Source organism: Vombatus ursinus, unplaced genomic scaffold (genome assembly GCF_900497805.2).
Source record: "Vombatus ursinus unplaced genomic scaffold, bare-nosed wombat genome assembly UNPS02014786.1, whole genome shotgun sequence".
Classification (NCBI taxonomy): domain Eukaryota; kingdom Metazoa; phylum Chordata; class Mammalia; order Diprotodontia; family Vombatidae; genus Vombatus; species Vombatus ursinus.
The window spans coordinates 37,563,569-37,582,010 of record NW_020954564.1 but is presented as its reverse complement, the minus strand read 5'-3'; the positions used below and the strand labels follow the sequence as shown (position 1 = coordinate 37,582,010).

General features: G+C 39.0%; 1 protein-coding gene across 2 annotated transcripts in view; it reads left to right on the top strand.

Moving 5' to 3' along the window:
* Positions 1–18,442, top strand: part of LOC114047044 (astrotactin-2) — a 1,078,351-nt gene that overhangs the window by 424,937 nt on the left and 634,972 nt on the right. The window lies entirely within an intron of this gene.

Genomic DNA, 18,442 nt, shown 5'->3' with positions numbered 1-18,442 from the left:
GCTTCATTCTAAGATGGCAGATGGCAAGAATTGAAGCATATTCAGACAGAATCCTGTCCATGCAGCATGTGCTTAACTGTAGTCATTGAGTCCCTGGGAATCCATGGTCTTCTAGGACTTTTGGTGCATGAGGCTTGGGATCTCTGATGCATGAGAATGCCTTTTGTCAGAGACCATCTATTCACCTTTTCCCTAAGGTATCAAGACCTAGGGTCTAGATTAAAATCATATTCCATGCCAGTTCCTTAGCCTCAACCCTAAAATGATTGGGAATGAAGGATACAAATAAAATACCTCTCCTAGGGAATAGAGTGAGCAAAGGCACCTCCACCTGCCTGCCAGATATCTCTCCTCTTGAGCATCCCAGAGATTACAGAGCATCCCCTCAATACTCACCTTCCTACTGAGTTTCCCTAGTTCTGTCAATGACATCACTATTCTACTCAGAGACTCTTAACTTTTGTTATGTTATAGACCTCATTGGCAATCTGATGAAATCTGTGAACTCCTTATCAGAACATTATTTTAAAATGAATACAATAAAATGCAAATGATTACAAAGATTTAAATAGCTATTAAATATTTTTGAAAAGCCACAAGTTCATAGACCCCAGGTAAAGATCCATTATTCTATATGGCTAATGAGGAAATATACTTTGCATCACTTCATATGAATAATAGGTCTCATATTTCTTGCTTTCTCAAAGGGTAGGGGAAGAGGGAAAGTAGGAAGACATTTAGAACTAAAAATTAATATAAAATTTTAAGAAGACCCACTGTTCTAGTCACTCTGGTTCCAACTTAGGAGTCATTTTTGACTATTCTCTCTACCATTCACCCTGCCATTAAAAAAAAAAAAACAACATTCAATTACCAATTCCATTCAAGTTTACCTCTGCAAAATCTCTTACATCCATTCCTTTTTTTTATTCACAATTGCAAAACCTCTCATCACCTCTCACCTGAGCTGTTGCAATGCTTCCTAATTGGTTCCCTTGCCTATATTCTCTTTCCAATCAGTCCTCCAATTAGTCAGTCAACAAGCATTTATTAAGAACTTTCTATGTGCCAGACACTGTGCTAAGCACTGGCAAAATTAAATAATCTCTATCCTCAGGAGCTTATATTCTTATAGGGCAGGGAGGACAACATGCGCATATATAATTAGCATATACGTAATACATACAAAATGAAAACAAAGTAGTTGTAGAGGGAGTATACTATTATTTAAGGGGATGGTATCAGGAATTAGAGGGTAACTAAGTGACACAGTGGATAGAGTGCCAGATCTGAAGTCAGGAAGACCTGAGTTCAAATTTGGCCTCAGACACTTACTGGTTCTGTGACCCCTGGGGAAGTCACTTAACCCTGTTTGCCTCAGTTTCCTCATTTGTAAAATGAGTTGAAGAAGGAAATGGCAATCCACTCCAGTATTGTTGCCAAGAAAACCCCAAAAGGTATAACAAAGAGTCAGACACGATTGAAACAATTGAACAATGAAATCAGAAATTAGAAACTAATCCAAAGATCAGCTAGAGATTTGTACAGACAACAACTTGAGAATTATTAACACTATTGAATCTTCATTATTAGCCTGTAATATTTAAGTACCTTTAACCACATGGACTGATTTCCCACCTACTCTTGTGCTCTTTCAGGTATGTATAACATTACTATCTTACCCAGAGCTATTTTTCCTCACTGCTGCTGAATTGATTATTTCTAAATTTGGTTCTGATAATGTCATTCCTCTTGCTCAAGGAACCTCTGTGGTTCCCTATTGCCACTAAGATAAGACACAAACTCCTTTGGCATTTAAAATCCTTAACAATAAGCAATTGTACTCTAATATGTCTTTCAAGATTAATCATACATTACAACAACCTCTCCCCCACCCTCCCTCCCTGAAACCACATACATACACTGCATTTGAGCAAAACTAACTTTTTATCACCTGTATATGATACTTCATGCCCAAAGGGAGGCCTTCCTTTAGCCTCCTAGTTGTCAGAGCTCTCTCTACCATTTGAAGAAACTTTGAATTATACTATGTGTATGTGTCATACACACACACAAACACAGCTGTGTATTCGTTATTTTTCTCCAGGGGAGGGATTATTTGTTTTGGTCTTTGCATCGCCAGTGCCTAACAGCATTTGGGACGTGAAAAACACTCAGTGAATGTTGAACTTTAATTAAATTGAAGGCATGGAGACCAAAAAGGGCAGTACAAGAACAAGGCAGCAGAAGTAGTCCATTTTTGGACAGAAAGTATAATACGTTAGGAGGAATAATACGAAACAAATCTTGACAAGCAGGTTGAATCCAAAGTATCAAGGTCCTTGAATAACAATGTTTGAGACTTTATGAGCCAGGCAACATGAATCCATAATATTTGCAGATAGAGAAAAGGAATAGAAGAGGAATTAAGAATGAATATTACTTGTGAAGTGTTAGAAAGGATGCATTGGAAATGGGAGAGATTAAAACAAGGAACATTGCATTGGAAGATATTCCAGTAGTCTAGGAAAGAAACCAGTGAAGGCTTAAACAGAGGTTGGAGAGAATGGATTCTGGAGGTCTTGTGGTAGTGCAATTTATTGGATTGGGGTGGACAAGATGGATGAGGAAGCAATTTTCATCCCAAAGGAGCAAGTTGCCAAAGGGGGCGGGGATTAGCCATTATGTCAGGTGAGTAGGGCAGTATTGTGTCACAGCAAGTGGAAGGGGAGTATATCTCCAGCATGCCTCCATTAAGACCATTCAGGTGTATGAAGCTTGTCCTGGTGCCAGGGATCATAGCTTTGGCTGGGAAAGGTTTATTACTGTCTAGAATGATTGGGGTGACTGTTTCCTACGACACTGGCTATCACTATCCACCCCTCTATGGCCTGTAGAGCTGGCCAGAGGCAACTTTTGTTTCAGATTGTGTGATTAAAGGCTCCTTAGTCTAGTGGGCTTGCTGTGAGGAGATTTTTGTTTGTTTATTTGTTTTCTGGGAGGATTTTTTGGTCTTTTGGTACATGCAATGCTTAATTTCCTCTTAATTGAAACTTGGTCAGGCTGTGATTCCACCAGGCAGGGGGCTCCTGTGAATTTCATACTGTGTCATTCGCCACTCTCTCTTGCTCAATCTCACGTTGAGTGTTTCATACATCTGAGGAGCCTTCCACTGTACCCCAGGAAATTGTGGGCTCCTGGGGAAGTCTGGGGAGGCTCGGCAGCTTCCATGATAATGACCTGCTTGAAATTACTTAGTGGAGGAGGACACAAAGGAAGGCTAGAATACTCACAGGCAATGGGTTCTGCAGGCTGTTTTGACACGCATAGCTTAATTTTAATGATTCACAATCATTCTCTATCATATACCAGTAAATGTACTGTAAAATGTTTTGTAAAAGTAATGGAGTCTTTGTAATGCCAGCCCTTGCCACTCTGCTATTCAATCACTGGTAGAAAGTGGGAACAAGCTGGTAGAGGGAGGGTGTGTGTGTGTGTGTGTGTGTGTGTGTGTGTGTGCACGCGGGGAGAGACTGAGACAGAAGCATAAAGGGACAAAAAGACTGACAATATGAAAGAAAGGAGGAAGACAGAAAAGAGAAAAGTAAAGGACATACAGGGAAGATAATGGTGACAGGGAGAGAGGAAAGAAAAGTAAAAAAAGAAGAGAGAGATAGGGAAGGAAGGAGGGAGAAAAGGAAGGAAGGGGGGAGGGAGGGAAGAAAGGAGGGAGGAAGGAAAAAGGAAGGGAGGAAGGAAGGAAAGAAGGGGAGGGAGGGAGGGAAAGAAGAAGGAAGGACATTTATTAAGTACTTCCTGTGTATCAGGCATTATCAATACAAATACAAAAGATGGATAGAGATTCTATTCTCAGAGAACTTGGATTCTAATAGGAAGGAATAACACTTACAGGAGTAACTGTGGAATTGATGATGGAAAAGAAAACAAGAGACGTAAAGGAAAGAGAAGTCATAGAAGAAAAGGTAGGAAGATGCAGAGACAGAGGAGAAAGAAAAGAGGAAAAAAGAAGAAAAATTCACAGAAAAGGGGGAGAGTAGAAAGCATTGGGCTTGCAGATTATCAAAGAGAGACTGAGTTAGGTTCAGCTGTATTTACACATTATGTAAAATGTTTAATATTCCAGATGGAAGGGCCAAGGAAATAACAGTTCTCCCAGTTTCTCAGTGATTCTGACTGAGAGAAGCTGAGAATCTGACTGTAATTGGCATCAGGAAGAAAAAAAAATGGCACTGTTCTGAAGCAGCATGGTCCCATTGATGAAAAGAAACTTGGGAGAGGAATGCAGAGAGTGAAAAGCTGCATAGCAGTTGTTTATAGGAGCAAATACTTGTAGGCCTTCATTCCTTGCTGTGTAAAAGGAAGAGGTTGGGCTAGCTAGGTCTTGGGTTTCTTCCACCTCTGACATGTTATGAACATATATTATAAAATATCGCTGTCTTCTATGTACAATTCATATAATCATCAGATAATAGAGGTATGACTTACTATATGCAATAGCAGCAATGTTGATCAATTGTATTAAACTATCCAAACAATAAACCTTCAACCAATGATTTAGCATCTTACAACTCAGAGTTTGAAAGGACCATTCAAAATCATCCAGCCCACTTACGTACATTTATAGAGACATGTTTATTTCTTAATAAACAAAATCCTGTTATAAATGTATCCCAGGGAACCTTCTGTGGGAGGTGGTGTGATATAGCCAGGCTTAGAGTTGGGAAGATCTGGATTCAGTTCCTACCCCTGACATATAATCACTGAGAGATCCTGATCTCCTTCCCTTTCTGTGCTCCTATATCAATAACAAGGTCTTTGCTAAACTGAATTGCTAAGGGCACTTTCACTAAAAGGGTTCTCTGCACTGGTATCCTAGATATGGCTAAAAGAAAAGGCAATGAGGATGTGTTTCTTATCAAAAGAAGCCCCGTGAGCACAAATTGCGATCTCAAATGGTCTTTTCATGCTCTGAGTTATAAGATGCTAAGTTACTACTTCGAGTGCACACATCAAATCACTTGCAGATCTAGAAATAGAGTCCAGGTCTCCAAATTTCCAGCCCTACTGCACCATTGTCTGGCCAAAGATACTAAAGAGAGTTCACTCAGCAGTCACTGAGAGCCCAGGAAGTTGGTTGCTGCTATTACTGTCTCACCACCCCGCCCACACACACACACTCCCACCCTGTTTGACCTTGGGAAGCTTCTTTTTTATAGTTGTTCATACATGGCAAATGCTTAATTTTTTCTTCGTTCTATCACATTCATTTTTCCCTCAGCTTCAGTTTCCTCAAATGTGATAGTATATGTAAAGTGCTTTGGAAACTTTAAAACACTATTTAAATGCTAGTTATTATTTTTGTCTTTGTTGTTGATGTTGTCATTGTTACTTCTTTCTCTCTCAAATGACAGGGTTGCATTAGATCTTGAAGGGGCTGCATGTATTAGTGGTAACTTCACCTACAACTGGGCTTTCTCTCATCTTCATATGCACCTTTCTGTGCTCCCTTCCCTCTTAGGAATAGGCCAGGGTGACCCTCACTTGTCAACATTAAATATTGACAACATCTGCCATTTATTTCTAACTGGGCAACAACTCACACTTTCCGTTAATGATTGATTGGGCAAAAGACACCATAGGTGAAACTAAGAACCATAAAGGCAGCACACCTAAATTCAGGGCTTCTGGCACACACTTGGTCATAGGATCATAGCATTCAGAGCCTAAAGAGACCCTTAGAGGGCTTCTTATCCTGCTCCTCACTTGACAGAGGAAGAAAATCATTACAGCTAATGTTTCTATAGCATTTGAAAGTTTTCAAAGAGCTTTGCATACATTATCTCATATGCAGAAACTGGGGCCCAGAAAGAAGTGATTTGCCCAAGGTCACATGGCTAGTAACTGGCAATGAAGGAAGAGATTCTCAGACTGGAAGATGAGTAATTTCTGAGAGGAGTGGGATGGAAGGAGATCACTTTACAAAAAATGTGCCCAGCATTGGAAAATCCCTGCACCATAAGGAATGATTAATATGAAGAATTTAGAGCTTGACTATGCCTATTTGTTATAAGGGTTTTGTTTTTCTTTTTCTTTTTCATTTCCAATGGGAAGGGGAGAGAGAAAGAGGGAGAGAAATAGATTTTATTAAATTAAAAAAGGATAAAAATAATTTAGAGAAACATGGAAAGACTTTGATGAAGTGATGCAGTGGGAAGAAAACAGAGCCAAATTTATATATATATATATATACACACCCACACATACACACACACACATACATACATACACACTAAAACAATGTCAATAAAGTCAATTTTAAGAGGCAATACGGTTCTAATCCAATGCAATGGATACTGTTGGTACATCTTTTTATTAACAAATGAAAAAAAAGCTACATAAATCAAAAGTGACACATACTTTCAGACAATCATAGAATTAGGCAGTTTTACTTAACTGGCTTAGTAAAATGTACTTGGTAAATGGTTTGTTCAGGTGCTTTCTAGGGTGTCTATTGTGTCAATACAAAATTAATGTGTATATGTATGTGTGTATATATAGCACATATGATATATTTTAATGTATGTATACAGTGATATATATTTTATGTATACATAATGAGTACATATCTTGTATATACACACATACACACACATACACTTTTATATGTTTGTTTAGTGGCAAAGAACTAGAGATTGAAATTACTTTGCTTTCTTTCTATGACTCCATTTTAGGACTTTGATAAAAAGTGATCATCCTACATTCTTTCCTGTCTCATTATCATATACAACCAGAGGAAAAAATGGACACCATAGGCCAAGTAGGTTCCTAACAGAATGCTAACACATTGACAAAACTGTGGACTTGAGTGATGTAGGATGAAGAGAGTCTGTCTTTCCTTTCTACATCCAAGGAGCACAGTCCATTTTTTTTCCTCTGTGTCAACATGAACACATCACTTAGCCTCTACCAGCCTTAGTTTCCCTATCTGCAAAATGGGAATAGTAATGCTTGCACTAGCAACCTCTCAGGAGGCATTGTCAGGAAAGGACTTTGTAAGTCTTCAAGCACCATAGAAATGTGAGTTGATGCTTAGCATTATTATTCCATGCCATTCAGACATCCTGATGGTTCTACAAAGGAGGAATAGACTTCAGAGGCTGCAAGATTGGAAGCAACTCCCTTCTTTGCCCCTCTCCTAGTTCCTGGACTTCTGTGATTGTTATCCTCAAAGTCTTATCTTTGGGAAAAGAATAAAGTAGGTAGCTGTGTGGTGAGCTCTGAGGGAAATTTTATCTGTACACTCCTTCAGACTAATATGGGACATTCCAACATTAAAGATACATTTATGTCACAGTAGTAAGAGTTAGAAGGGATGTTAGAAGTCGTATAGACCAAACCCTTGGATTTTTAAATGGGGATACTCAGGCAGAGGTTATATGATTTGTTCTGAGCTCACACGCGAAGTTATGGTGGAGTTTGGATTTAAACCCAGGTCTTTTGACTTCAAATACAATGCTTTACACCATGGGTTCATGACCTGGGCTTCATGAAATCATTTTTAATGTATCTTGATAGCTATATTTCAACATAATTCATTTCCTTCATTTTATTTTATGCATTTAAAACATGCTCAGGAAGGATCCCTAGGCTTCACCAGACTTTGAAAGGGGTCCAGATAGGAGAGTGCTTGTACCAGCTCTCATTGGCTTGTGAGAACCATTTGTTAAAGTTTCATTAGAGCATTTACCTCTATGAAATTGGCAAATGGTACAAATCAGGGTTTGATTTCTTGTTTTGCTAATTGTCTAGATTTAAGAAAATATTGCATAAATGTTAATAATCAGATTAAAATGAAAAGTATGTCATATACATTTTTCAGAGCCAATTGTTAAACATTAACAGCACACTTCAAGGTCTAGGACACAAAAAATGTTAAGAATTCCTTCCCTATATGCCACACTAAGAAAGGCCAACATGTCAGTTTGAGATGAGGATGCCTAAATTTATTATCCGATCACACCTATTATAGAGGATTTAGCTGACAGGTAGCTAAGAATGAGATCTATGATGGGTACATGGAAAAATGGGCACAAACCCTGGATGTAGAGGTGGGAAGGCTGCCAAGGCAAATTTTACTTGCTTCAGAAATTGGTAGCAGGCCAACTTTGCCACAGAGGAAGATCTGGAAACAGATCCATCAGGGTCAGGGCAAAGAGCAGAGAATCAGAATTTATGAATCCACTCAGCATGATAGCAACTGATGGGGGCAGGATGGATGTGAAGAGAAGGTGAGTCAGGTCAAGGAAAAGCAGAGTCATGTACCTGGAACTCATTCTGGTCAGTGGAAATGGGAACTTAAAATTGTTGAAGCTTGCAATTTTTCAAGCCAGAAAGGACCTTAGTTACCTCAACAACCTAGTTTTACAGATAGAAGGAAGGGGGGAAGGACTCAAAGAGGGGCAGTGACATATGAAACCAGTGTAAATGATCTTTGAAAAACTGGGGAGATTATGCCACAGGATTGGAGGATAGATGAGCTTGTCATCACTGGAGATTTCATAGCAGAGATAAAATATCCATGTGTCAAAGATGCTCTACAAAGGAATTCCTAGTCAACGATGCATTTGGAAAGCATGATACAGTGAAAAGAGCTTTGGATTGGAAATCAGAAGACTCAGATTCAAATTCTGCTTCTGACACTTTTGCTTATGTGTTTTTGTAGAAATAACCACCTCCCTGGGCTTCATTTTCCTCAAATGTAAAATGAGAGGGTTGGACCAGGTTCTAAGATTCCTTCTGACTCTAAATTGTGTGTGTATGTGTGTGTATCCTTATAGACTTTGGAAATCAGTGATTCTTACATCGACATAGCCATGGCCTATCCAAAGGTGGTAGAGTAATATAAAAAAATAGAAGTTAGTTGTACCTGTTCACCCTGAGATCAGCTAACCAGTACCCCTCTCCCACCATGGGATTGTCCTGCCTCTGAATCAGCACTTTCAGTTCAAACTCAGAGAAGCCTCATGAAGCATTGCTCCATCAACCTATTACCGCCAGAGCCAGATTGTCAATGATGTCTATGTGTCTGGGTAAGAGGCCTATTTGCCATTCCAGGCTGTGAAAGAGATTTTCTTCATTCCCCTAAATCTTTCTTCAGGCGACTCTATAATTCCAGGGGAATCATCTTCCCCACATGCTCCTCTCCTGCCACTAATTTCTAGATAATTGTATGTAAGGTTTGCCTAGGGCAGGGGAAGCCAGGAAGAAGGAGAAGCAGGCAGGCAGCCAGGGAAGGCTGAAGTCACTGAGCCATCCCAGCAAGGGTACTCAGGGGAGGATGGTGATGGTTGGGAATGTGCATACTTGCTCTCATGCTAATCTAGGCTGGATCAGTGGCCCAGCCTTTAGAACTCCTGTGTTCCTTGTAAGAGATGAGCTGAAAACAAGTCACATATGGAATAATATAAAATTTAGAGCTGGAAAGGACTTTAAAGATTATTTAACCCAAGCCTCTCCTCTTATTCAAAAATTGAAATGGATATTTGATCTCATCAATTTGGAAATTCCCTCCATATTTCTGATCACAACCCATCCATTCCTGCCTATCATGTGCCACACTTGTTCATGGCTTGCCATAAATTTGCTTGTGGTGAGGGTCACAGCTAGCTTTCTCCTGACTGTTTTCTCCTTTCCCTAGTTATCCACCAACTGAAGCCCAAAGGGTGTAAGTGATTTGCCCAAGGTCACACAGCTATTAAGAAACAGTGGTAGGATCCAAACTCAAGTTGTTAGATTATAAACCTGAACCAAACCATGATTCCCAGAACTGCCATTCCATCTCCATCTGACCTCTTCCTCTGACTGGTGTATTTCTTTCTAACTATCATTCAAGGAAGCACTTGCACTTTCTTAAAAACCCAGATAAACCCATGACTCACTGGACCCCATCTTTATCTCTGCTCCAGAGACTTTCTTCTCACTCTGTCTGTTCTACCACCCCATGACCACTTCTTTTAATTGGTGGATTTCTTCCCAACCTCCATTTCAGGAAGTACCCATACTAGCCATACTCTCTTCTCAGATGGAACTAAGCACCGTGGATAGGGGCAGTAGGTCTGGAGTCAGGAGTCAGGAAGACCTGAGTTGGAATCCAGCATCAGACACTTACTATTTCATTGAATATACATTTTTCCCCTGAAAGATTATGCTCAGTTTTTCTGGGTAGGTGATTCTTGGTTGTAATCCTAGCACTTTTGGCCTCCAGAATATCATATTCTAAGCCCTCCCTTAAGGTAGAAGCTGCTAAATCTTCTGTTATCCTGACTGTGGTTCCATGATATTCAAATTTTTTTAGCTGGTTACAGTATTTTCTCCTTGATCTGGGAGGTCTGGAATTTGGCTATAATATTCCTGGGGGTTGTCATTTGGGGATCTCTTTCAGGAGGTGACCGGTGGACTGTTTCAATTTCTATTTTTACCCACTGGTTCATCAGGGCAGTTTTCTTGATAATTTCTTAAAAGATGATGTCTAGGTTCTTGTTGTAATTACTACTTTCAGGTAGTCCAGTAATTCTTAAATTATCTCTCCTGAATCTGCTTTCCAGGTCAGTTGTTTTTCCAATGAGATATTTCACCTTTTTTTCCACTTTTTTCATTCTTTCTATTTTGTTTGGTTGTTTCTTGATGTCTCATAAAGTCATTAGCTTCCACTTGCCCAATTCTAACTTTTAAGGTATTATTTTCTTCAGTGAGCTTTTGTACTTCCTTTTCCATTTGGTAAATTCTACTTTTTAAGGAGTACTTCTCTTCAGTGAATTTTTATATGTCTTTTTCCCCCATTGGCTAATTCTGCTTTTCAAGGCATTCTTCTCTTCATTGGAATTTTACCATTTGACCTATTCTGTTTTTTAAGGTATTATTTTCTTCAGTGTTTCTGTGTCTTCTTTACCAAGCTATTGACTCTTTTTTTCATTATTTTCTTCCATCACTCTCATTTCTCTTACCAATTTTCCCTTTACTTCTCTTACTTGTTTTTTTTTAATCCTTTTTAAGGTCTTGCATGGCCTAAGATCAATTCATATTTTTCTTGGAGGCTTTGGATGCAGGAATTTTGACTGTTGTCTTAGTCTGAGTGTATGTTTTGGTCTTCTTGGTCACTATAGTAACTTTTCTTAGTCAGATGTTTTTCTTTTCTTTGCTCATTTCCTAGCCTATTTCTTGACTTTTAACTCCATGCTAAAGTGGGGCTCTGCTTCCCAAGTGGAGGGGGTACTGTCCCAAGATTTAGGTTTTTTGTGTAGCTGCTTTCAGAGGTGATTCTAGGGACCTGTAAGTTTTTGGCTCTTCCATGGTGGTATGATCTAGGGAAAGGTGTGTTTACTACTCTCCTGTACTGTGCACTGGTTTCTGATTGACCACAAGCACTCTTTTCAGTTTTGGAACCATGCCCAGGGTCCCTGCTCCCCTGAGGTCACCAGGTCTGCTGTGCCAGAGCTTCTCCTCATTCTGGGACTAAGATCCAGGACTGAGACCCAGATCCAAGTATAGGCAATTCAGCAGAGTCCTGCCCCTGGTACTGGCACAGGGACCCCTGTGACTCCCCTTCTGACACATGGTCTGATCCCCTTACTGTCTGTGGGCTGAGAAGTCTGGAAACCACCACGGATGCCACTCATTCAGTCACCCTGTGGCCCGATCCTGGTTTGCTGGGGCCCAATCTGCACTGATGTTGTCTGCTCTGAACTGTGCTTCTTTGTCATCCTGGTACAACAGACCTTTTCTGCCAACCTTCTAAGTTATCTTGGGCAAGAAAATTATTTCACTTTGTCTTTTTGTGGGTTCTGTCACTGTAAAATTTGTTTAGAGTCATGATTTAAAGGTATTTGGAGGAGTTTAGGGGAGAGCTCAGGTGAGTCCCTGCCTTTACTCCACCATTTTGGTATTGCCTCACTTCATGGATTTTCAAATACTAGATGAGACGAGTCATATTTTTGGAACATAACTGGGAAACACCAATATCAGCTGTTGTCAGGGACCAGAGATATGTGTTGAGACTCCTGTGGTTGGGAAGTGAACAAGCAAGCAGTCAGCATCCTTGACCCAAAGTGGAAAGTGGTGACAGGGCTAAGGAAAGTGAAAATAGGATTGTACGGAAGATGGCAAGATAGGCAGCAAAACCCGAAAGGAGGTAGAAGGAAGAGACATATTCGGGATGGAATCAGCTGAGTTCCTTATGAAAGCGACCAAACGTCTGGTGACTGTTTCAACTAGCTGCAGCTCCAACTGGGCACAAGACAGTGAAGTCACACTCTAGGCTTCCACTACTGGCTTCTTTCTCTGTGGGGAAGGTAACAACAGTCCTTAGTTTCTGTCCTCAGAGAAATTTAGAATGTGAGAACCAAACTTAGAACAGAAAATGTCAGAGCTAGAAAAGGGCCTTAGAACATAGAATCCTAGAGCACAAAACAGAGTTTAAAGTTTCCTTAGAATACAAGATATAAAATGAAACATCTGAAAGAGAACTTAGAACACAAACAATCTGAATTTAGCACAGAACAGTAAAGCATTTTATAACATGGGATGTTATAATGCAGAAAAATGTTAGAACTGTTAGTGACCCTTTATTTTATAGAGAAGGAAATTGAATCACAGAGAGGAAAGTTTGTCCTGGGTTACATGAATACTAAGTGTTATGGAAAGAACTAGAACCCAGGATTGAATATGTCTCCAATGATCTTTTTGTTTATCTCCCCACATCATATGTGCCCTCCAATAATAGAGCTACCAAATCCCTCTTCCTCCTCCTACCACTGCAAAATGATGCCTGCAGATCTTATTTAAAAAGACTAGAGAGAAATCACTTTTTTCAAACTGACTACCTGGAGAAAATTCTAGATCTTTGAAAATCTATTCATAAGATTATGAATAGGTCCCCAGAAGGGACTTTGGTAATCAACTAGTCTAACCCCATTTTATAGATGAGAAAATCAAGGCTTAGAGATGGGAAGGGACTTATCTAAGGTCACAGATTGTAAGTAGATGCAATTTGTACTCAAGTCCTCCAAATCCATACACGGTGTTTTGTACAGCTTTCAGTGCTGCCTCTTTTTCAAGTATGCATAGGATATTGTATATAGCATATGGTGTATTTGACGTTATAATGTGTGAAACCAGTCTGAAGTAGCAACTATGTAAAAAGAAGTGTAATTTCATTATTTCCCATTGCACATTTTTGCAGGAACTGAGCTAAGAAAGTACTACCTTATTAGAGCGCCCTTAAAGAGCCTGATGTAATAAAAAAAAAGGCTAATCTGCTTTGCAAGTTAACATATCCATTATGTATATATAAATGGATGATTCCCAAATGTTTGTAATTTCAAATATTAAGATAGAAGAGTATAATAGAGCACTGGACTAGGAGTTGGGAAACCTAAGTTCTGGTTACCTTACTGTCACTAATTAATTATGTGACCTTGGGCAAGTCCCTCATCTTCTCTGGGCCTCAGTCTACTTGTTTGTAAATGAGAAGATTGGATTAAATGAATTCTGTCTCCTACTAGTTCTGTGATTGTTTCCAACATTACTACTGTAATCTCTTTCATGCTTTCGATTTCCTCAAGAACACTCTGTTCATAGATGATGCAAAGTGTGAGTCTAATCCCTCACTGAATTATCACAAATTCAAAATTAAAAAGGAAAAAATAATTCTCTTCTACACAACGTTTATTTTAAAAAAACTCAACAACCATGTTTATAGGCTATCCCATGAGACAAAGGTGTTAATTCAGCCCTTTTCAGCCTCCTCGTTTGTACTGGTTACATGCAAGCTTCCAGAAACAAATGGCACAATCATTAGAAAAAGTTAACACACAGCTGCTGCCTGAGGCTTTATAGTTTACCAAAAAAATGAAATGCATTGTTGCAAATATTCATCCAGCAAGGTTAGCCATGAAAATGGGAAACTGGAGTCAATAAAGCCAATATCCCTTGGATTGATGGAGAGCTTGCCCACAGACACCCAAGCTGAATGCAAACAGTAATCACCACCAAGCTCAAAATAAACTTGGGTTCCAGAATGCGAAAGGATGACATTAGCCCCTGGGACTGAGTCCGGTGCATCAAGGAGACCTCTAGCCTCCACATTCCATCCCGTGGGATATGTTAGAAGTGGCTTGTCCCAGGGACCTCTGCTGCCCTGGGCCACCCTCGATCCAGTGGCCCCCTGTACTCTCTGGCAGCTCTGCTTGGCCAGTGATAGGATATGTCTTTCATCTGCAGAATACATATTTGTTATGTAGTGAGTGTCAGGAATTAATAACCCACTCAGTGGTGGGAGAAACTTGCATGTTAAGCACTGAGGGAAAAAAATCTTTTCTAATGAGGCTTCCCATTCTCCCCAAGGGGAGGGTGAAGACAGGAGCTGATAGTGGTCAGCAGAGGCAGCGGGCATGATGTAATTGGAATTTGAGATGGGGACCTTCAAGTCCATTCTTTCCAGAAATGGCGATCAAAGGCCATCTTCCCCCAGCCCAAATCCTTTCCCCCTTTACAGAGTTAACAGTTTTTAACCTCTTCTGTTATGAATCATGAGGCCCGTGGCTTTTGACAGATCATAAATCAGGTCTGGGAGTTGTGAGGACAAATCCCAGGACTTTTAATCTTTAATATTAGACGTGTTTAAGGTAGTGAATATTTCATGAAGGTGCTGTTGAATTTTAGCACATCATTAGCTACTTTACATTTCCCCTCCCCCTTTGGATTACTAACTCCCAGGGAAATTTCAAAGATCCAAGGAATTCTCCATCTTCTTTCCATCTAGCAAAAGTCAGTTCACCAGTCAGCAGACATTGACTAAGCACCGAATGTGTGCCTTGTACAAGATGTTGTGGGGAGTACAAATTTGCATGTGAATATGGTTCCTGCCCTCAAGAAATTATACTCTGATTGAGGGAACAAGACATATAGTCATAATACAAGGTAGGCCATATTCAGTTTACAAAGAAGTAGTACCAAAACCAAAATGCTTTAAGAACTTACAGATACCATAAAGAGTCAAAGCTGGAATGGCTATTAGATCAAAAAATTTGGAAACATAAGTTATAGAGTATTGGAGCTGGAAGGTTCCTCATAACAGAATGTCAGAGCTGGGTGGTATGTTAGAATATAAAACCATATAATGTCAGAATGAAAAGACACAGAGAGGTTCAGCCCATAGATGGCTCAGAATACCTTCTACAGCAAGTGGTTGTCCAGCATTCCAGCATTTGCACGAAGCAGAAAATCTCATATTTCATTTTAGAAATTTCATCATATTAGATACAGTCCAAGGTTCTAGCCTGTTGAGATTCTTTTGGATTGTGACTCTTTCATCCACCATGTTAATTTATTGCTCCCATCTTTACATCCCAAGCAGATTTGATAAGCCTGCCATCTATTCCTTTATCTAAGTCATTGGTAACAATGTTGAACAGAACAGGGCCAAGGGGAAGGGAGGAGTGAGGTTGGAACACTGAACTTAGTTTTTTTTGTCCAACTCTATTGAGTCTGGTCAGTTAGTTCCAATTTTGTAAACTGCCCTATCATCTAGCCTCAGTTTTACAATATTTCTCACAAGGTTAGTGGAGGAGAATTCTCTAAGGTTTTACTGAAGTATGTCATTTTCTTGATGTGAACTGTTTTTAATGAAACAATGTTGGCTCTCGATCATAAATACTCCTTTTTTCATGTGTTTATATTCCATCAATCAGGACATTTGCCAGTCACCAGTCCAATGGTGCTTCTGCCATTTTCCACAATCTTTCAGTGATTACTGACCTCAGTTGATTACCACTACTAATGATACTAATAAACAATCATTAGTATTTATATAGTACTTTAAAGTTTTCAAGGTACTTTATAAATATTATTTCATTTTATCTTCACAACAACCTTGGGAAATAAATGCTATTACTATCCATATTTTGCAGATGAGGACACTAAGGCAAAGAGAGGTTAAATGACTTGCTTGAGGTTAATACTGCCACTAAGTTTCTGAGGCTATATTTGAACTCAAACCTTCCTGAATACAGATCTAGTGTTCTATCTCCTGTTCACCTAGCTGCCACCTATCACATCCATCAGTTTTTTCATTAACTTGAAAGAGGCCCATTAACCTGAATTCACTTAGGCCTACTAGTTGTTGTTTCCTCCATTCTCTTGGGTTTCATATCCTGATTAAGTCCATATTCAGTGTTGGATCATTGAATGGTAGATTGGAATGAGGCCTTAGAACACAATGTGTCAGAGTATGAGATGTTATGACTGGTGGGAATGTTGGAATGTAGAATGATAGAACTTAGGAATCTTGATTTGGAAAGTACCTAAAAACATTGAACAGTAGGTCTGGAAGAGATCTTATATGCCATCTAATTTAATCTTTTCATTTAAAAAAGGGGGAAACTGAGATCCAGAATAATTTAATTGATTTGCCCAGCTAGCTGACAAGGATAGGTCATGTGGACTAAGTTAATCAGTGAAGGCTTTATTTATATGGGAACTTGAGCTCGGTCTTGGAGGATGTATGCAGTTCTGAGATTATATTACCTCACGGAAACATCAAATGCCCCAGTCCAGATCAAGTAGTTTACGTTGTAGATAGAGCACTGTACCTGACATTGGGAAATCCTAAATTCAAATCTCATCTCAGACTCTTCTAGCTGTGTGACCCTGAGAAAGTAACCAACCTCTGTCTGCCTCAGTTTCCTCATCTGTAAAATGAGGATAGTAATAGCACTTAACCTCCTGTGTTTGTTGTGAAGATAAAATAAGATAATATTTGTAAAGTACTTTCCAAACTTTTAAAGTGCTATATAAATGCTAAAGAACATTATTAATCTTTTTGATGTCATAGGCCCTTTTGACAGTGTGGCAAAGCCTCTGGATTCCTTCTCAGAATGATGTTCTTAAATTCATAAAATGAAATACATATTATTACAAAGAAAATAATAATATATAGTGTTTTATGGTTTATAAACTGTTTTAGATATATTATCTCATTTAATTCTCACAACATTACAAAGCAGGTATCATTATTATCCTCATTTACAGATGAGGAAATAGGTTGAGGGAGGTCAAGTGACTTGCCCAAGGTTACACAGATAGTGAGTTTTTAAATCAGGATTAGAACACAAGCCTTCATGAGTCCCAGTTCGTTGTTCTGTGCACATATTAGACACTTAAAAGGTAGTTAACCATCTGACTCACTATGTGTAGGGCCACTTACCTGCCTAGAAACCAATCATACTGAAATAAATTTATTAAAGTTAAAAAAAGAAACATATTCACAAACCCAAGGTTATGAATCCTTGGACTAGGTCTTTCCAAAAAGGGGTGGTGGGAATGGAGGAAGAACACATAATGAAGAATTAATTTACTTTTCAGTTTCCGTGTATGATCTCTCTATTACGCTGTTCAGTCACCCACCTGCCAGGAAATCAACCTTCCCTAAATGTCTTCTGTCAGTTTTTCCATGTCTTTGAGGTAGCTGATGGCACAGTGGGTAGAGTACCTCGCCTGGAATCAGAAAGACCTGAGTTCAAATCCAGCCTCAGATGGTTCCTATCTGTGTAACCTTGGGCAAGGCACTTAAACTTCTCATTGCCTCAGTTTCCTCAACTGTAAACTGGGGATATTAATAGCACCTACCTCCCAGGATTGTTACTAGAATTAAGTGAGATAATAATTATTTAAACAAGAAAAGGAAAAAAAAAAACAGGCAATATGCTTATTCCCTTCCCTCCCTCATTGTTTTGGTTTAGTTTTTTCATTCACCTGAGGGGAGAGAAAAGTTGGCAGTGAGAAGGAAAAGGGAGTTAAGCTGGAGGTGGGAGGGTGAGGAGGGTGTCCCTGCTTGGGACACCAATTTAAGGATCTTCTTGCTGTCTTCCACCAGCCAACTTTTCCCATGTTGTTACTCATGGATATGTATTTTGGGGGTTTCTATGAGGTATTCCCATGTATGTATTGAACAAGAATAGGTATATAAATATGTAGACAGAGATTTACATAGATAAATAGAGATATACAGAGATACATATCTGTGTATACATACTTACATATGTGTGTACGCTATATAAATAAATAAATACATGGGTGTATGCATATACTACATATAAATATAAAGATACATTATCTATATTTATATAGCTATCTATAGATATAAAAATAAATGTCTATAGATAAATATATACATGTGTACACACTATATAAATATATGTATAAACATATGTGTCTATACAGTATATATATATAGAGAGAGAGACATATGTATCTATATTTATGTAGATAGCTACAGATAGCTAGCTAGCTAGATAGATAGATGGATAGATAGATAGATGGATAGATAGATAGATAGATAGATAGATAGATAGATAGATAGATAGAT